We start from the raw sequence: 21989 nt of genomic DNA on the forward strand, positions 1-21989 counted from the left end.
CTTTGTAACTCTGAAACCTCCTTTTTTCTTTTGCTTTTTTCTTCCCATCTGCCTCACTGTGTTAGGCACCCTTTCTGTTGCTGGCATTTGGACCTCCACTCTCCCAGCTCTGACTTAACTGATTTCTCCAGTCTTAGCCCCTTTTGTCATCTTGGTAAGAAACTCTTTGCACTAGCCTTACCCTATGGTGTCCAGCCAGTTCCAGGGGCTGATAGAGGGAAGGGATATTGGATATGTTACGAGGATTTTTATGGTTAACTTCTGTGATGAAAAGATCATATCATCATATTGAAATCTCACTGAACATTACTGTTGAGTGGGTAAGTGGGAGAGGCATTTTACTTTGTATTTCAATATCTGTTTTTATCTATAAGTCACACATACATCTCTTCCCCTTTCCAATCCACCTCCTCATTTTCCCTCCAAGCGTTTAGGAACAAAGAGGTTTCTAAATCCAGAATAAGTGATAGAGGCTGAAAACCTGTCAGCGGATTAAACAAAGGAGTAAATCTTCATGATTTGGGTTGGGCAGTGACTTGATATTCACTCAAAGCCCAAGCTACAAGAGGAAGAAATAGACAAATTGAACTCATAAAAGTTAAAAACTTTTGTACCACAAGTGACATCATTAAGGAAGTGGAAAGACAATCCACAAAATGGGAAAAATATTTGCAAATAATGTATCTGATAAGGGACTTGTATATTGAAGATATAAAAAAAGTACAACTCAATAATAAAAAGACAAATAATACAATCTCACAAATGGGCAAAAGACCTGAATAGACTTTTCTCCAAAGAAGATAAACAAATGGCCAGTAAGCACATGGAAAGATGCTCAGTACTGTTAGTCACTAAAGAAATACAAATGTAAACCACCGTAAGATAGCACTACATCCCCACAAGATGTCTAGAGCCAGAAAGATAGACGATAGTAAGTGTTGATGAAGATGTGGAGAAATTACAACCTTCATGCATTGCTGGTGGGAGTGTGAAGTGGTGCAGCTACTTTGGAAAACAGTGTGGGAATTCCAAGTTAAATAGAGTTACCATGTGACCTAGCAATTCCACTCCTAGGTATATGTCTGAGAAATGAAACAAACGGCCTCATGAAAACTTGTCCATGAATGTTCATAGCAGTATTATTCATAACAGCCACAAAGCAGAACAACCCAAGTGCCCATCATCTGATGAATGGATAAACAAAGTGTGGTTTATTCATACAATGGAATATTATTTGGCAATAAAAAGTAACAGAAAACGGATATAAGCAACACTACCACATTAATGAACCTTGAAGACGTTATTTGGAGTGAAAGAAGACATTACAAAAGAACACATACTTACTGAATGGCTTCACTCATACCAAGTGTCCAGAATAGACGAACCTGTAGAGATGGAAAGGAGATTCCTTGCAGGGCTGGGGGTGGTAGGTGGGGGTAACTGGGAGCACCTGCTCATGGGTATTGGGTTTCTTTGTCAGGTTATGGAAATGTTCTCAACTCAAGCTATGATTATGGTTATACAACTCTATACTAAGAACATTGTTTTGAGTGAATCATATGGTAGATAAATTTTATCTCAATAAAGCTGGTTTTATTTTATACATTTTAGATACAGGTGAAGGGGAGGAAGGCAGCAAATCACACTGCCACGTGTGTACCTATGCAACTATCATGCATATTCTTCACATGTACCCCAAAACCTAAAATGCAATTAAAAAAATTCAGCAGTTCTTTTCCTTGTCTAGGAATTTAATTCACCCCTGTTAACAAAATGTTCCATTAAAATTAGGGCTGCCAGATGTAGCAAATAACAGTACAGGAAGTCCAGTTAAACTTGAATTTCTGACAGACCGGGGATAATTGTTTAGTTATAAGTTTGTCCTAATATTGCCTGAGACAAACTTATTATGAAAAATCATCTGTTGTTTATTTAAAATTTACCTGAGTGCCCTATGTTTTACCTGGTTCTCCCAATTAAAATGGAATGCAAACCACAGCCTTTTTATATAGAGCTACATCATTTTCAAAACCATCATCTGTCTCTTCATATAAATCCTGTAACTCCAGTACCGGAGGTGACATTGTTTCCATCTTACAGGGCTTGAACCAGACCTAGACAGATAAAAGGAGTGTGACTGTTCATTTTATCCATGTGACCCAGTGATGATCTGAACCCAGGTCTGCCTGACTCCCAAAGCCAGGCCCCCTCTACTCGAAGGCAGGGCCCATGGCCACCTTACTGCGGCCAGTGGTGAGAAACCTGGTTCTCTCCTCGTTTGTGTAAGGGATGGGGGTAGTCTGAAACCTTCAATCCCCATAGCATTCCTAGCAGGAGCTCTGAAGCCTGGTTGCTGAGGGTGCCGGCAAAACAGAACAGCAAGTTCCCATTAGAATGTTCTTTTCTGGGAGGAGATAGCAGGATAATAGGTACGTTATTTGCTTCCTGTAAAATGATGAGTGACAAAGAGTCACTCGAGATTAGCGTAATTCAGAATGAGTTAAGCCAATACCTGTGCCCCTTAGAGATCAATTTTTATTTTGAGGCGAGAAGGGGGAAGATGAAAGAGATTTAAAATAAAATTCAGTGTTCTCTTCCCAACCTCAACAAAGCTTGGGGGCTTTGGAGGGAGGTCTCCAAGTGCCTGGGGAGAGATGGTAAATGTGGATGAGGGCCGAATATCCCTGAAATTAAAGACATGTGGCTTAGGGACAAATGATACACCTGCACTGGATTCCTCAATATTGCCTACATGAAATCTCGGCACTGAATTCCAGTCTCAGGAAGAAACTGGATGCAGACATGATGTTCTGAATATGTTTAATATCTTGAACGGGGTATAGTCAGAAAGTAAACAGGCTGCTTGGGGGATGAAATGATATTCTTCTCCCATTCTTCAGTCATCATAACAAATTCCCGGATGGTTGGGTCAATGGGGCAGCCTCTTCTAGGGCAACCTACTGTAATGCAATAGTGAGTTTCACTCTGGTATTTTATATGATAAGGATAGTAGTTCCTAAATAGTGGTCATTCCGACTGCATCTGAATCAATGAGGGTTCTAAAATAGGAATTCTTGGACTCTATTCCTATAGATTCTGATTCAGCAGGACTGGCTTGGAGTCCAGGAATCTATGATCCTTATTAATAGTAAGCCCCCAAATGGTTCTGATGAAGAGCCAGAGTGGAAACCCCTGGTGGAGGTGAAGTGTCAAGATGCTCTATGTCATAATTAAAAGACTTGAATTAGACAAGGTCAGGATGTCAGCGGTCTTTGTTTTCCGCAAAAAGACCTTGCTTTTTGCCATGGATCTGTTCATGACATGAAAACATTTTTTTTTAAGAAGTCAAATTGTGCTATAAACATATTAGGACAAATGACTTTTTAAGGAAGCCCTGAGGGGAAGCTTTTTATAAGGCATAGAATCCCTTTGTCATCTAAAAACTTTTTCCCCAAAGCAAATTAGATGGAATGGAAACAGGGTTCGAGCTGCAGCCCTTCCTGGTTTTGCGCTGGATGAACCTGGACTCACGGCTTAATTGTCTGGGACTCGAGCTTCTGAGGTGGTGGCAGGATGGTGGGGATGGAGGGAGCCAGCTAGGGGAGTAAAGAGGGAGGTAGGTGGAGGATCTCAAAGCCTCTTTTCAGCTTCTACACTTTCTTAGGGAATCCTATTATATTTTTCTTGTTCTATTTCAGTTTTTGCAAAGTAGTTCATGATTGTTTCTACAGCCAAATAGCCAACCCCATCTCTGACTCCAGCCCAATTTGTAATTAGGCATCATGGGCAGACTCAGGCTGTTCTTGACTCCTGGCCAGAAGCTCTGGTCTTTTGTATAAATATGTAGGACAGATCTTAAGTGAATATGTGTTATTTAAAACCCCAGAATTTCAGGGTGATTTTTCTCTTGCCTGTAGTCATGGACTTTTTTTTTTCCTTGATGAGACATAAGCTTCTCCATTTAGTATCCCAATGGCTCAGGAGTCCACTGAACCTGTGGGATCCTGAAGGCGGTCAGAGGTGCTAGCTCAGCTGTGTCTCACTTAAATAACCCTTCCGTGGAGCTGCCTGTGCAGACGCCTGCCCAGTGGCGAAGGCTGCCTTCTACCTGGGATCTGTTCTTCACTTGAGGCCTGAACATGAAGGCCAAATTCCTCTCCAGTGTCGTCAGGAGAACAAATTTATTGTCTCTGCATATTACCTTGTCACTTTTCTCTTTGCCTTCCAATTTTCTGGCTAGCCAGAGTCACATGCTGGGCTGGTGAGGTCTTCCTTATTTGATTATATTCATTGATTGTACCCTGGTTGCACTTAGGAGCCTTGAGAGTTCTGGAGTTCTCAGGAATTGATCAACAGCATACTCAGGAAAAATATCGAACTTGGATAAAAAGCACATCTTAAAAAGCAGCTCTGTTTGATTTCTGATGTTGTTATAGCAGAGTGATGTACTCACGACCTGCTTCTGACACTGTCACTGGCTTGAGTGTCAATTGAACCTGCAGCCAAGGTCAGATACAGTGTGTTGGGATACAGTTGGGATCCAGGAAGCTGGAAATGAATCTCAGTATCATCCAGGCACTTATGATGCAACTGGAGTTGTGTGATCGGTATCTTTTTGAACACCCTTGATGCTGCATTCTTGGGTCAGTATCAGTTGTCATAAAATCCATTGTGATCTCTCAGAAACCTGTTTAAATACACATTAGTAACCCATGTGATCCAAAGTTGAAGACACAACGATGAAAGTCACTGCAATGCTTTTAGTGGGAAGAGAAAAGGCTGTGGTGATGGAGATGTTGTCAGCTGCTAACCTCACCTCGGCACAGAAGCCAGTATGGAATCTAAGGGGTGCTACCCTGTAGTCAGATTTTATTTCAAAGGTCCACAATATAAGAGATTTGTAGTTAAATTTTACCCATGGCCCTAGAAAAAGATTGTAAATTGCAGGGGTTTAGCTGTCACACAAGCAGCCCCTTTGAGAATTTAGCCAATGGCTAAAGACACACCAGATGCACCCTCATGTTTAGGAGTCTGCTCACAGAATGAGAGAATGGGGGACTTTGCAGTCATCAGATGCCCCCAGATTCTGCATTCACATGTCTACCGCTGCTCCCTGCCTTTGTCTTGCAGGGAAAACCCAGATTTCTTACACAGCTTGTGGAGGGTTAGGTGCTCAGCTGGCTGCCAGGGGGAGGGTAGAAATTCCATGGCTTATCCTTCACATCAAGATGGCACAAACAGGTGTCTGCTGAATTCTCTCTCTACCAAAGGAATGTGAATAAAACAACCACCACCCTAAATATTTAAGGATAGTGGACTATTGTATTTTATGTCCTATAATTTGTGTGATTCCAGTTGCTTGCCTTTAAGAGAAGGAAGGAAAGAGAGAGACAGAGAGATTGACTGATTCTGTCTCCTCCTTGGAGTATATCTGGGATGGAAGCAGTGAATCTGACATTCCCACCTGTCTCCATTCCTGTGGGTTGTGCTGTCTGCCCCTCCCAGTGGGGGACATGTAACCACACTGAGTGAGATTCTGTGGTTTAAAGATAGTTGTGCAACATTGCTCCTAAATGCAAGTCAACTCGGTGGTCAAGTTAGGCTGGAGAAAACCTGGCAGGGCTGGATTTTGAGAGACACAATGCTGGCGTCCTGCAGGTGCCACGGATTTCCCAAGGCTGTGGTTGGCTCTTTGTGATTAGAGCCCCACACAGCCTTTTAGAACCTGATCCCTAACGAAGTTCATCTATGAGGCAATCCTTTGCTTTTCATCAGCTGTACTCTTAGGGTAAGAGTTTTGTATCTTATTTCACACCCCGAACATCCTCTCGAGGTAAGCAGAGCCGGCACTTACTATTATCCTGATTTTTACAGATGAAGAAATGTTTGGATTTTCCCAATCAACAGCCTATGAGTCACAGCTGGGCTGCTCCGCCCCAGCCTGCACGTCCCTAATCCTTCACTCTCTCCACTTCGCAGGTTTCCTCAGCATGCTGAGTCTTAGATTCTCTTGCCAGCCTGTAGGTGAGTCCACGGGCTTCAATATTTACCTCCAAGCTACCGGGCAGCAGTCATGATCATGGTATCCCTATCGGGCACTGATATGGTTCGAATTTGTGACCCTGCTCAAATTTCCTGCTGAATTATAATCCCCAGTGTTGGAGGAGGAACCTGGTTGGGAAGACTCGCTAATGGGGGCAGATTTCCCCCTCGCCGTTCTCGTGATAGTGAGTGAGTTCTCACGAGATCTGGTTGTTTAAAAGCGGTAGTTTAATCCCCCTTCAGGCTGGCCCTCCTGCTCCAGCTGTGTGAGACGTTCCTGCTTCCCCTTCACCTTCTGCCATGATTGTAAGTTTCCTGAGGCCTCCCCAGAAGCAGGAACCTGTACAGCCTGCAGAACCGTGAGCCGATTAAATCTTTTTCTCTTTTCTTTATAAGTTGCCCAATCTCCGGTAGTTCTTTATAGCAGTGTGAGAATGAACTAATACAGGCACTTATGGTTCAGACAGGGTGCGAAGCACTTCACATACTTCATCTCATTCAATTTTCAGAGAAATTTATTGGTTAGTTTTTATTATTACGCCCACATTACAGATGAGGAAAGTGAGGCTTAAAGAAGTAGGTCTTCTACAGGCCCTGAGATGCTCACTATATTTGCTTCCTGGGGCTGCCATGAAAAAAGTAGCACAAGCTGGGTGGCTTACGACAACACTACATGTTCACTCACAGTTCTGGAGACTAAGTTTGAGAGCAAGGTATCTGCAGGGCCGTGGTCTCCCCAAAGGGTCTGTGGGGGGATTCTTTCTGGTTTCTTGTTAGCTTGTGGCAATTGCTGGTAATCCTTGGCCTCCCTTGTGTGTGGCAGTATCACACCAGTCTCAGCCTCTGTCATCCCATGGCTGTCTTCCCTCTGTGTCTCTTCTTCTAATAAGGACATCGGTCATATTGAATTAAGGGCTCCCCTTTTCCAGGATGATAGTCTCTTACTCAAATTAATCACACCTGCTGCTATTCTAGTTCTAAATGGTATCATATTCCAGGGTTCTGGAAAGGATATACATTTTGGGGGAGACACTATTTAACCAGGTACATTCTTTAATCCTATTTCTTCTTCCTGGACACACAGGAAGGCCACTCTTCCTAATCTCCCTTACAATTAGGTTGGGTCCATGTTCCTGCCTTCTGGTCAACAGAATGAGAGCAGAAGCAATGCTCATCATTCCAGGGTTGGCCGTGAAACACCTGTGCTATCTTCCACACACTCTTCACTCATCAGCAGATTAAATTGGAGGGAATCAGTGAATGACTCTAAAGAGGCCCTAGAAGATGGAAATGCCCTAAGATGGAAAAAGCAGAGGTCCTGCGTCACAGCATGGAGGGCTTGCTTCTGAGGACCAAGTGGATTCAATAAATAAACCTTTGCTATGCTGGGCCTCAGACCTGCAAGCTGCCTGTTACAGCTGTTACCTTACTCTGGTAAACTGCAGAGTGGGATTCAGATGCAAGTGCATGACCCAAAGCCTAGGTTCTCAACTGATACTTGGTTTTCTGACTATTGCTCTTGCTTATTTAGCTATTGATTTTTTTTGTATGCACGCATCAGTGGTTTAGCAGGTGAGGGCACTTGTTGCAAAATGACCTATTGCGATATTGCCCACTAGTGATCCATGTGTGGATGTGCACTGCTGGGGAGCAAGAAGGCAAAGTCCAGAAGTGCTAGAATGTTCTAGTATATTAATCCCCAGCTCCTCACAGAGGGACCTAAAGAAGAACTTCTGCATCAGCCTATCCTTAGAAGGTCACCCATTTTCCTCATGTTGTTCCTCTTTATACTTCTAGGTGATGTCATGCCTCTTTCAAACCCACCCCTTCCTCACTGGCCATTCCAGGAGGCTTGGCTGGGTTCTTGTTCCACTCATATTTCAGTTTCTTGAGTGCACACTGTCTGCCAGGCACCGAGGAGGCGCAGTGAAGGAAGCTCTGCTGTCTCAGGGTTTTTATTCCTGCCGGAGGCTGAGATCATGTCCTGAGGCCCAGGCTCCTTCATGGGATTGGGCCACAAGACACGAAAGTGAGGCAAGAGACCAAGAGCAGATGTAGAACTGTGCTTTGGCCTGGCTGGGACTCAAGACGGTTTTCCAAGGAGTAGTATTTGAGGTGACACCAGATGAAGACAGTCTGGGTGAGCTGGGTATATAGGGAGATGCTCCGGAGCAGGGGAGGAAGGGAGGGGCTGACTGGAGCAGGGTAAGGAGACTGGGCCTTTCCTGGGCCTGGGTCCATACAATGGGTACATGGCACTCGGTGATTTTGTGAGCTCTGAATGCACCTCTAAAGGGTGAACTGCCTCATCTTAAGATGCAAGTTTGGAAGCAGCCATTAATTTCGGCTGAGCTTTTAGCTTCTAGAACAGTCTCCCACATTTCTGAATAAGCATCAGCCATTAGCATAGACATAGGAAAATGCATGTGAGGTTTTTGGTGATTCTCTTGCCTCAAATATTCTATTTTATGCATTGCTTTTCCTCATTTCTCACTATCTAGGGCCATGTTTTATAGATTAAACGTTTCCCATGCATACAATCAGAATCTCTGTTGTATATTGCATCATGAATTACTTGACACATGCAAAATATTACGTAACATACATGGAAGGCATGTGAATCAGCCACTCAGCCACAATTATAATGAAACCACTCATCCCATGTGCAAAAGCATTCTTTTTTTTCCTCACCACTTTCTATTTTATTTACTCTTTAATTTTTAAAAATGAAGGTTACGTATTAATGGTGGAACACTTTTGCTATGAATAAAATTATTGTGACTAATTTTGTAAGGAAAATATGTGGTCCATTAGTTTTTAAAAAGCGAGTTTATTGACATAACAATAAACTGCCTCTTTTTAAAGTGTAAGTTTTGACATATGCATACACCCTTAAATTCATCTGTGCCATCGAGACAATGAAATGTCTATCCCCCTATAGTAGTCCCTGCCTCTTCTCCTTGAACCCCCATCTGCTTTCTGTCACTACAGATTAGCTTGCATGTTCTAGAATTTAATATAAAAGAAATTATACAGTATGGATTCCTTTTTGGCTGGCCTCTTCCATGTAGCATAATGATTCTGAGATTCCTCCCTGTCGCAGCACATATCAGTAGTTCTTTCCTTTTTATTGCTGAGTAATATTCCATTATATGGATATATCCCACTTTGTCACATGATAGACGTTTGATTTGTCTTGAGTTTGGGGCTATTACAGGTAAAGCTGCTGTCAACATCGATGTACATTTTCCTCGGGTAGTTTTATAACTTTCAGCTCTCTCAGAGTCAGATATTTCTACCATATTCCCGTGGCTTCTGCACAGACCAGGCAGGATGGGAGTAAGGGTGTTTTTGCATCCCTATTTGAGACAACTTTAGCCACTGGGTTCTTGTCCAAGGAATGAAGCTTTCCCTTTGCCTATGAAGTGGATGTGCACAAAGTGTAATAGCTGAGTTAGCAACAATAGTTGTCAGGTGACCATTGTTTGCGACAACCCACCTGGAGGAGGGGAAGTCTTCCTTCATCTTGTCTTGATAATATTTTCTCCTTGCCATGAGATTAGCAAATGATGCCCAGGAATCTGTAGGTAATATTCATTTTTAAAGTGTCTTTAATATCCGTTCCCAAAGTAAATGACACAAAACCGACATGAGTGTAAGCCAGGACAGGCGTAATGAATGGTGTTTATTTTTCATTAGGAGACCAGAACAATTCCCTAATTGCTAGCAGATTCTAGGATCTGCCTTATTTGTAAATAGTGGTTCACAAAAAAGTAATTAACAGAATAAACAGCCAATTTAGAGGGAGCAATTGCAATTATACAATGTATTTAATGGTTTGAAGAATATTGGCGATATTTCAGAGAGGCTGTCTCTCCCACATTTGAAACAGCTGCACTCAGCCCACCAGACCCCACCCACGGACCCCCAACAAGTCAGGACTATTCAGCTGGTTTGATCACTTTCTAAAAAATGTTAGTTTTTGATTATAGAACTAATTCATCCTCCTTATAGAAAATTTGCCAAATAGAGAAAAGAATGACAAAGAAAATAAAAATCTCCCATATTCAACCTTTCAGAGTTAGCTATTAACATTTTAGTTTATTTCCTTCTTCCTATGCAATTTTCAGTTGGGCTCAAACTCTGTATAGCATTGTGAATGTTGACTTTTTTTCTCCTTAGCATTACTGCATAAATATTTAATCTGCTTATTAAAGCTTTTTCTTTGTAAACACCTTTTGAATGGCTAAAGCACATCCCATTGCATGAACTGCCCATAATTTACTTAACCATTGCCCTTGTTGTGGGTACTTAGGTGTTTCCTTGTCATTCTCTAGCATAGCGTTGCAATCAGTATCTGGGCAAAAATATTTTTAACTGTATTTTGGATAATTTCCTTGGATTATTATTCCCAGAAGTGAAATTTCTAGATCAAAATTATGAAAGCTTTTGAGGCTCTTGATACAAATTGAGCTCTCTTTTGTTTTGGAGACAGAGTCTCACTCTGTCACCCAGGCTGGAGTGCAGTGACACAATCTTGGCTCACTGCAACCTCTGCCTCCTGGCTTCAAGTAATTCTCTTGCCTCAGCCTCCCTAGTAGCTGAGACTAGAGGCACACGCCACTGTGCCTGCACCTGGCTAATTTTTCGTATTTGTGGTAAAGATGGGGTTTTGCCATGTTGGCCAGGCTAGTCTTGAACTCCTAACCTCAAGTGATCCACCTGCCTTGGCCTCCCGAAGTTTCTGGGATTATAGGCATGAGCCACCACGCCCCACCAGAAACTCAGCTCTTTTCTGTACAGTCTTCTGGTACAGAAGAGATTAAACCCAAAGGCGTTGATCATGGTTAATTAGATTGCCATGTGGGAGCTGATGTGATGTGCCTCAAAAAATCTCAAATTTCTTAGTCTGGAAAGAAGATAGAGGGTCCTGAAAAGAAGCAGCACTTTCCAAGAGGCAGCAGCATTCAACTTGGTGTAACAGTGTAACTTGGAGGGAAACCCGGCTTCAATAATGGAAATAAACAAAAGGACTCAGAAATGAGCTGTCGGTGATTGTCCGAGGTTGAGGGGAATGCTGGAAGCCTCCAGAACGAAAGGCAGCGGCCGTGCCTCACTCCCAAGACTGGGGTGACCATCCACGTGAGTCCCCAACAATCAGTGTCTGTCTTCTGTAGTTGCCTCCTGAGGGTCTCCGTGGATGATAACACCCTCCAGAGGCAGAAGTAGTATTGTTGGTGCTGTTTAAATCCCCTCTGCTTCAGTGTGTGTATCAGGTGCTTATTAAATGAGACTTTAAGTTCCCCGAGGTTAGGGTCAACGTCTGTCTTGATTGTTTTCTCTATTCTCAGTGTCGAGCACAGTTCCTACCTCAGAGTAGACATTTAGTAGGCATTGGCTTAACAGAATATATTTAGGTAGTTTTTGTTAAACATCTAGTTGATTCATGTATACAAAAGTTTGTGGGAGAGATAAAAACCCACTAGGTTTGGCTGAATTCCACCCTCTCATTTTTTCTTTCCTACCCCTCCTTACTCTGCTTTGCATACCCCCCAGGGCTGAGCTGTGAACCCACCCAACCAGTGACTAATACAAAGATCAGTTCTGTTAGCATGAGCCTATCACCCAAGCCCACTGGGATGGCAGTGTCTGCTCTTTAGCTGCTTAACTAATGAGGAAGCAAAGTTGCCGAAGTGTCTTCCTCATCAGAAGTGATGAGCTTGCCCATGATTCAGAGAAACAACTTTATCTTTCTCCTAGTCTTCTGGGGGAAGCTGAGTTGGTTATGCATTCCACTTTTTAAAGAAAAACTAGTAACTCATATTAATTAGTTCAGTACCCCAGAACTTACTTCAGATTCTGGCAACAATGACCTCTCCCCATCAAGCTCCAGACCTTCCAAGGTGAGACGGAGCCGCGTTGCCAGCAGGCTGACATCTGAGTAGCCATCACTGTCATTGCTATCATAGCATCTATAACCATGCTGGTCTTGCGTTCACCATGGCAACAGGACGATGCGCAGCCTCTGCATTTCCATTATCTTTTGTTGGTTTCCTAAAAGTGGTCTTTTCCATGCCAGCATTTTCTCAGCTTACCAATTACACTTTAGAATGCTTTTTGTCCGAGGTTTGCTTCTTTAGCATTTGGAAAACAAATTCGTGAAAAATGGTATGAATTCCAAATTGTAGGAAATGGAAATCGGCTTGGGCACTGACTGATTTTACAATGCATAGTCTAAGTTTTTTGAGACTGTATATAGAAAAAAGGTTAATTAAAACCATGTCATATCTTTTTATGTAGAGAAATCAATTCCCATCTAAAGTGTGATTAGGCTTCTAATCTACCTGTGTGAGTTAGAATAGGCTGGATAAAGTTCAGCAAGGAATGACCCTCAGATCTCAATGGCTTTAACATGATACAGGTTCATTTCTCTCTCTGGCTCCTTGTCCATTGTGGGTCATCAAAGGGCTCTGTTCCATATAGTCACTCAGGGACCCAGGGTAGCTAAGATGTCATCATCAGGAACGTTGTGTTTGCTATGGCAGTAGAGGCGGGCAGATGGTCGTCTACAGCTCTTCTGGGCTTCAGCCCCGAAGTGACACATTGGCCAGAACAATCCATCTGACCATCCCCAACTGTGAAGGTAGCTGGGGAATGTGAGGAAGCAGATGGAATATTTTTTGAGCACCACTGTATCTGCCAAGGCTGCTACAAGCAGTTACTCGTCTGGTCTATTTATTTTAAAACAGAGTTGAGAATTAGCTTTTCCATCTTTGCCTCCTCTCCTCCTCTCCCCTCCTCTCCTCTCCTCTTCTCTTGGAATATCTACGTCTATATGTATCACCAGTTACAGTTTGAGCTCCATGAGGCTGAACTTTTACTTTCTGTTTATATCCCCAGTGCCTAGTAGACTGTCAGGCACTTAATATGTGCATAGTCAGTGGTTATCGAATAAGTGATAGTTGTGCAAATGGAAGCTTTACCTTGCCAGACATGATGCCGTAATATGATCAAGAAATTATAATTACAGAGTTCTACGGTGCCAGAGAAAGAGGGAATCTTTTTGTCTAGAACTTTTGATGGTTCATTGACCATGAAGACACCATGGCTGGGGCAACCAGTCAGTTTTTGGGCCAGTGATGCTCTTCTCTATGCAGACTTTCTCGGAAGCTGTCTTCCTAGAGTGGACAAGCCCATGTCTTCATAGGAAAAAGATGTGTGGAAAGTGGAATCTCAGCTTTCATACTGCACTCCCCCCACACTCAGCCCCACTTTTCATTTTTCACTTCAGCTCCAGCACTGAGGCAACTTTCCCATTATTCAAATCCTACAAACTTTGTCCGGGTCTCAGGCTTTTTGGGACTTAACGCTTACTTCTTGAAGCATCATGGTATAGTGGAAAGGACTTTGACTTCAAGGAAGGGTGTTTAGGGTTTAAATCCTGACTTTTGCAAGGTAATTTCTGCATGGCCTCGGGCAGGTCACTTGCCCTTCAGCCAGGGCTCTCCCCTGGGAAGTGAGAAAGTGCCGTGTGTCTCACGGGGTTGCTTTGGTGGCTAGACGAGACGAAGTATGTGTAAGGCCCAACCAGAAGCAACAAGCTGAGTAGGTCTCTTGATGTGAGCGCACAACCCCAGCCCATTGGGATAGTGGCAGTGGTGGCATCTGTCCTTCAACCGCTTAGCCGATGAGGAGGCAAAGAAGCCAAAGTTCCCTTCTCCGTATGAGATGACTGGCATGGCCAGGACCCAGTGCAGCATAGGACTCAGTTCACAGGTATTGACAATAAGAGCAATAATGATAGAAACTTGCTTCATGCTCTTCTCCAGCTTCTTCCTATTCCCATTCCATACCCCTTTCCCCCTTTAAATAAAAGCAGAGCCACTACTCAGCCTTCCTGAATGAAGGAGAGGTGACCTGGTCCCGCGTGTCCTCTTGAGACCATGAAATCCCAGCTTCCTCCCTATGGGGTTGGGGTGGAGATCAGCTATTTAGAGATCTGCAAACTTGCTTCCCTTTCAGAGGAGGGAGGAGAGAGAAATTAAGGTTTCTCAGGCGTAGGGAGGTACCCATCCAAATTCCACACACCTCATCTGGGCTGATTTTTACAAAGCATTTTGAAATGCTTTGTAAATTGAATTGTCTTCAGACGGTGTGTTTGGATTGATTAGGTAAGCAGTGCATTTGGTATGGTGGTAACTCCTTTTAATATCTAAGTAGAGCTAGATATTAGCTTTCTAATGCTCCCCAAGGCATTCAAGGCCCAGTGGCAGCCACACTCCCATTGAGCATCACAGAGAGGCTGGGAAAGTGTGGGGGGTGTGGGGAGTCTGTGATGTTGCTGGGCCCAGCTGCTCTCAGGGTGGACTGATTTCCCTTCGGACGTCAGTGGGTCAAGTCCATGCATGCTCTAACAAGCCATGGAATCTTTGTTCACTGGATAGTTACTGGTGATAAGACATTGAGCTAGGCTCAGAGGAACTGGACCATAGGAAGCAGTAGAAGAAGGGATGGGAGGACCAGAATTGCCGGGCCATGTGCTTTTCCTCTGTCCTCTTGTTTTACTTTTTAAATTAGAGATGGGGTCTTACGATGTTGTATAGGTTGGTCTCAAACTCCTGGGCTCAAGCAATCCACCCACCTCAGCCTCCCAAAATGCTGGGATTACAGGTGTGAGCCACCTCGCTCAGCCTGTCCCCTTGTTTAATACACACTATGAGGTACAGGGAAGACTTTATGAGGGTTGCAACTTATTGCTGTAATGCCATTCCTAGTGACAGCTGTTTTGGACAACACAGGCCTAGATGAGGGGTCTTCAAACTATGGCTCATAGGCGAAATCTGACCACCTGCAAGACAAGAGGAAGAGTTTAAAAATGACTATGTAAGTAACTTCCTTCAAAGCCTAAAATATTTACTACCTGGCCCTGTAGGGAAGAGTTTGCTGAGCACTGGTCTAGATAAAAGCACAGTGGACACTGGTGTGTGGCCAGTCTCCTTCCTTTCTAGCTTCTGGGGTATGGGCTATTGGCAGCTCATAGCTGGATTCCTCTCTGAGAAATGCACTTGGGCTGTCTAGCCCAAGGTTAATTGTACCTCCATAGAATGGTCAGTGAGTGAGTACAAAGGCCCAATTCCCTTAGCTCAACTTGGGACAATTCTGCACGGTCAACCCAGCTGCTCTCATGAGGTAGGCTAAGGTCTGTGTGGTGACTCACACCTCCTCCTCTTTTCATCCCCCCAGCCTCAGCCACTCCTGTACAGGTGTCAATGCTGAGAGCTCTCTCCAGAAAACCTCCTGCCCACAAATCTCTGCTCTGCGTCTTCTGTTTCCCAGGAAACCATCCTGTGATAGCCACTCTTCCTCGCTCCACTGCAGTGATCAACTTGGAGCCCAGTGGGGCTAGTGAGGAAGACTTTCCTGCTGGGGAGGTAGGAAGGAAGGGAGCTGTGGAGCTTGGTCTCCAGCTTCCGTGTCCTCCTGAAGGCAGAGGCAGAGCTGGATCACTCATTAGCAACACCTTCAAGGCCCTTTGTGCTCTGGCCTCCTCTTCACCTTTCCAGCCCCATTGAAGCCAGCGCCTCAGTTCTGTACCCTACCCATCAATCCTAACCGCCAGCCTGGTGGCATCTCTCACGCTTCTCTGAAAGCCCCCTTCTCCGTCTTGTCACCTGGTCTTTTTACATCGTGGTCTCCCTGTGAATACCTTCTCTATACTTGTCTGACTTGCTTTACGGGGTCATAGTTGACAAAGTAATAATAGTTAGCATGAACCTCTCACTGCGTGCCAGGCACTGTTGGACACCTGGTACATGTGATGCCTAATTTAATCCTCTTGATAAACCTAAGCCACAGAGCCTCATTGAAGACGAGGAATTTGAGCCACAGATGGTTAAATAACTTGCCAGGGTCACACCGCTCATAAATTGTGAAGGTAGGATGGAGCCTGAAATGTTGGCCCTGAAGCCCGTCTGAGCTGTATACTTGGAATTGTCTGTGAAGCATCTTCCTTCTAGAACAGACTCTCTTCTCCAGTGATCCTTCCACCAGCCATGGCTCAACAGTCTAGAAGGGGCACTTGAGCCAAGCCGGGCTGATGAGTAGCTCCTCTGGGTACAGCTTCAGGATGGTGTCTCATCAGTGGAAGTGAAACATAAGAGTATTCAGTGGTTATATTTCCAACTACTTGGAAGAAATGAATCGATAAAGTGAACCAGTGGACTGGTCCTCACACATAGAGAAGATGGGGAGAGGGTCCTGGAGGCACTGGGACAGGCCTGGCTGCAGCCTGCTCTTCCTTGTCTGAGACTACTATAGATTCTGGGAGCTCACATCTCCTCTGTTTTGCCTTAGCAAAGTGCTTGGGTTTCCGTGATATGAAAGGCCCAAAAGAAATGTTCCCTGCAGAAAGGCCTCACTGTCACCACCTTGCTGCAGCCTGGCTCGGTAGGAAGCTCAGAGTCTGGGTTTCCTCCGATGACAATAGCTGACAAAATAACAAAAGTCCTTTGGCCTGGACCTTAGGACCCCAGGCAGCTGTTTTCACATCTCCTCCAGCTGGGCAAGGGTGGCCAGAGTGCGGGGTGCTGCACAGCCACAGACTGAGACAAAGTCGACACCAAGATCTAAAACATTTTAAGTGGAGCATTCTGGCTTTTACCAAAGTGCACAAAGAACAGGAAGTGTGAAAATGAAGCTGTCCCAAGGGAGAGGCTACATGGAGCGTTGTCGTCAAATGGGGTCTAACGAGATCTGGCCCTCTTGAGGGACATCCAGTCAGATGAGCCTGTGGTTTCACCAAATTGGCTTCAGCTAACTTGGTCAGGCACCCAATGCATAGGTCCTGTTACATACACCAGGATGTGATGCCTTTCCCCAACAGAGATGGTGGTAATTGACGAACAGACTGGTGGCTATGGCAGAGTGTTGGAACTCAAGATATACAGAGAATAGTGGGCTGATGGTTCATCCTAGAGAACAGAAACAAAGAAGTGGAGAAGGCAAAGGGAGGACCCATGGAGGGGTGGAAGCCATGAGCCAGCAAAAGTCCTGGGTAAGGGGAGAGTAGTATTGGGTGGCAGTATGAGCAGTAACTGAGTTACTACTGAGTTGTCCTAATGTGGGAGCCCTCGACTCAGGATGGATACATGTTGTCTCTGAGCCACCACAGTCACCAGGTGGCTCAAGCTTGGGGGTGTCCTGAATGATCTTCTTTTTCCCAAGTTATGTAGATCTCTGTGATGCTAGGTGGTACCATCACTATTCCTGTCATCCTCCTGGACATTGCCTAAGGTCACCTGAGAGTATCTGTTTCCAGACACCTAAAGAGCTAAATCAACATCAAAGACGAGTGCTGGCGAGGATGTGGAGAAACTGGGGCCCTTGTGCACTGTTGCTCAGAAGGCAAAATGGTACAGCCATTGTGGAGAAAATCATGGAGGGTCTGAAAAAAACTGAAAATGAGATTCCTATATAATCTAGTAATCCATATCTGAGTATCGTCAGGAAGAACTGAACTCAAGATCTCAAAGAGATGTTACCACCTCGATGTTCATTACAGTGTTATTCACAATAGCTAAGAAGTGAAAACAACTTAAATGTCCATGGACAGATCTATGGATGAAGAATGTGTGATATATACATACAATAGAATACTATTCAGCCTTAAAAAAAGAAGGAAATCCTGCCATATGAAACAATACTATCAAGTATCAAGATGGACAAATACTATCAAATTCCACTCATAGGAGGAATTCAAAATAGTTAATGTCATAGAATCAGAATAGAATGATGGTCAAAAAAAGAAGGAAATCCTGCCATAGGCAACAAGATGGACAAATACTACAAAATTCCACTCATAGGAGGAATTCAAAATAGTTAATGTCACAGAATCAGAATAGAATGATAGTTACCTGAGGCTGGGGAGAGGAGGAAGTGTGACACTGCTGATCAATGGGCGTAAAGCATCAATTATGCAAGTTGAATAAGTAAAGAGTAAGCTGCCCAGCACACTGGTGGTTACTAATACTGTATTGTACACTTAGAAATTTGTGGTTCATGCCTGTAATCCCAGCACTTTGGGAGACCATGGTAGGTAGATCACCTGAGGTTGGAGTTCAAGACCAGCCTGACCAACATGGCGAAACTCTGTCTCTAGTAACAATACACAAATTAACCAGGCATGGTAGTGCATACCTATAATTCAAGGTACTCAGGAGGCTGAGGCAGGGAGAATGGCTTGAACCTGGGAGGCAGAGGTTGCAGCGAGTTGAGATTGCACCACTGCACTCCAGCCTGGGACACAGAGCGAGACTCCGTCTCAAAAAAAAAGACATTTGTTACAAGGGTAGATCTCATGTTACATCTTCTTACCATAGTAAAATTTAAAAAATATGTTTTAAAGTGCTAAACCAGCAAACAGAACACAGGATGTCCTGGGGCAAAGGTGTCAGTCAGGGAGGTCCTGCTAAGCAAGGAAATGCTCCTGAGCCCTGAGCAGGTGCTGGCCTTTGAATGATCACCAAGAGAACCTGACTGCCACCTTGGTTTCCTCTTCCACTTACTAATCACAATATGATAATACTTAAACATATTTTGAGGTGAAATTTACACAATGTAAAATTAATCATTTTGAAGTGAACAATTCAGTGACATTTTAGCACATTTACAATGTTCTGCAACCACTATCTCCATCTAGTTCCAAATCATTTTCAACATACCTAAAAAACAAACAAACCCCATATCTATAAGCCATCACTCCCCATTTCCTCTTCTCCCCAGCTCTGGTCTGCTGTCTCTGTGGATTTACCTATTCCAGATATTTCATATAAATGGGATCCCACATATTATGACTTTTTGTGTTTGGCTTCTTTCACTTAACGTAGTGTTTTCACAGTACAGCCACATTGTGACATGTTGGTACTTCAGTACTTTTTATGGATGAATAATATTCCATTGTGTGGATTTACAACATTTTCTTTATCCATTCATTAGTTGATGGATATTTGGGCTATCTACACCTTTTGCTTATGCGTTGTGCTGCTGTGAACATCTTTTGATGTTTTTTCAAAATTACAAAAATCACAGCTGGAGACAAGCCCGGGCCCGGTGCCCTGGACATGCCAGTTTATCCTGGTCATCTCTTGTACAGTGTTAATGTGGAAAAGGGTACTCTACTTCCACTCTGACAGGTTTAAATGGAAAAACTCAGGGAGAAAGTCTCTGTAGGCTTCTCTGAAACTCACCTCTTAAAAGCCCACCCTGAGGTTGCTTAAGAAATTACTAGGTAACTGAAGCAATAACTTTCAAGATCAAAAAATGTATTTTCCCCCTCCATAGAACACAGTGCCCATAACTCCTGTGATGCTTTTAGCTGTTCCTTGGAATAAAGTAACAACCCCTCTCCTTCCCTCCTGCTGAATGAAGCACAGGAAGGAAAAAAGGCGCAATCCAATGGGAATCATAAACAGAAGAGAGAAATGCTCTTTTAAAAAATTCTCAAAATATTTAAACCTGGAAAAGTGCAAATAAATACCAGCACCGCTGACCCCAAGAGCCGGAGCTCTGGTCCTTTCTGTGTGTCCTGAGGTTTGAGTCTGTGGTTATGGGCACACGGGAGGGAGCTCTGGTCCTTTCTGTGTGTCCTGAGGTTTGAGTCTGTGGTTATGGGCACACAGGAGGGAAGGCATCGCAAGCTGTCAGATTCTCATTTAAATTCCAGTTGCATGCCTGAACGTTGTTTCTTCCGGAAATGTCAGCTCTCTTAATTCTTTTCCCTTTTAAACAGATCCAAATGATTTCCCCCTGATTGAAGTAAAAAGAGTGTAAATATTTTAGCATTTCATAAAACTGGAAACATTAGAGGCTCCTTTCGCAGTCATTTGAATAACAGCAAGCATTTCCTACACATTCTAATCAATTAGCTTCCCAGGGTAATTTTTCACGAGAACACAATGGTTCAAAACCGGGCCAGTTACCCTGTTGCCTGCTCACATTTCTGCCACTTCGGTCATGGGGAATTCACCTATAAAGGGAAACGGAGACCTCTCTTGCTTTGACCACAATAAATTTAGTGTATTTGCAAGGGGTGGAGTGGTGGCCGTGGAAGCTGGCATGTGGAGGAAGAGGGCCTTCTTCTCATTGGCATCAGAATTAAAGAGAAGAAAATGTTGCTTTCTTTCTACCTACACAGCAGAAAAAGCATTCACAAATGAGAATTCCCTCAGCCCCAGCCAGTTGCCTAAGGAGCTACTCTGCAGAGTATAATTTCGTGTAGCATCTTTAAAAAAAAAAGAAAGACTGCCTTGCCAGGGTTCCCTCCACTAAAGGCCATTTGGAAGAACTTGGCAAGTTTAACAATGCCCTGAAAGGTTGTAGAGAAGAAAAGTATGGACGTCAGCAAGTACCAGGGAGGATGCAGGCTTTGCCCACAGAGACTTTGGAAGGCGCTTGGGTGTCTCTTGTGGGAACGTCCACCTCTGACAACACAAGCCCGGCCTCCATGGCGGAGACCCAGATGAGGACTCTGTCACCAGATTTCAAAGCATGGCCTGTGCCTTTGGGCCGTGAGTTGGTAGAAATGTTTAATTTTTACTTGAGCCTCGTGCGGATGAAGGGAGCTACTGGCTGCTGGTGCCTGTTCTGATTTGTTTGGCTCCTGGATAGGAGGGAGGCAGGGAATGGGAACATGCTGCCCACGAGGAGCCAATGCATGCTTAGGTCTGGTTGGCTGAGCTGCTCCGTCTCACTTGACCGGGGCTTCTGTGCTTCAGAAGAGGCCTCACCTTGGGAAAGTGTGAGGACTGTCCTGGCCAGCAGAGATGCCAACGTGGAAGAGCGGTTGGAGACAGGGATGCTCTGTTCCCTGACTTTAAAGAGCAAATATGTGGAGAGCGGAGGATGCGAAGTGTTTCATATCTCCTCGCCCAAAGAGGGCTGAAGATTTGCATCTGGCGGGTACTCAGGACCCAGAACACAGGCTAAAGTTCCCCCTCACACTGAGAGATGCCTCCTCACTGGCCAGAGATGACAAATGTAGCAACAGAGCCATAAATATCCTGAGTCGGGAGAAGATGGACAGGGAGAAGTCATTAGCGGTGACAAAGGGTCTCCGTAGTTGAGCATCACATGCCTAAAAATGATCGCTAAGGTTAAAGCCAGTGGGGAGGGGGAGGGAAGGGGAGACCTGCAAGGAGATGGGGCTGTCCCTGGGCTGTTTTATCTGAGACGGCAGAGGTTCAAGAGGCCTCCGGTCTGCACCTTCCACTGCCTGGCCGGGGGAATTCGCTGCTCTCTCTGTTGTCATATTCAGGTTGGAGGCCTGCAGGAGAAGGTCACACACTGCAGATTGAGCAAGTCGCTGAGGTTTCACAACTGACTACACGTCTGTATTTCTGAATAGAGAGTGACAGGAAAATCCTAACACGGTCTTGAGAAATAGTGTCTCAATTAACTGTCTTTATTACTGCATAGTGCTGTGTTTTACTATAGAATTTTGTCGGCAACCCGTAGCAAACACTTCCACTGCGGCAAACAACGTTGTGCTTGTTCCAGCTCCTCTTCCATTTTGCACTTATTTTATCATAAAAATAAAAGGAAACCGCTCGTTCATCACCAGATCAAAAATTTTCCTGCCATTTCCTTGGGAGAGAAAAAAAAAAAAGAAATTAAGAAAATTTAGGGTGATGCTTTTAGTAGCTAAACACAAAAGTATCAACCGATATGTTTTTGAAAATTGAAAATAAAATTATGGAGAAAATGTTTTATTTGATTCTCTGTTTATGGGAAATTCATTTTATTTGACTTTTTTATTTGTAATATCAACTATGGAGCAGAGCACAGTTTGCAAGGTACTCCCTCACGGTCTCATTCTTCTAAATTATTAATGCTGCACTGTTGATATATTGTCAGCCTTGTACATACATTCTATGAAAATGAGTTTTACAGTA

The sequence above is a fragment of the Callithrix jacchus genome, chromosome 12 (assembly GCF_049354715.1).
Source record: "Callithrix jacchus isolate 240 chromosome 12, calJac240_pri, whole genome shotgun sequence".
In the NCBI taxonomy this organism is placed as follows: Eukaryota; Metazoa; Chordata; class Mammalia; order Primates; family Cebidae; genus Callithrix; species Callithrix jacchus.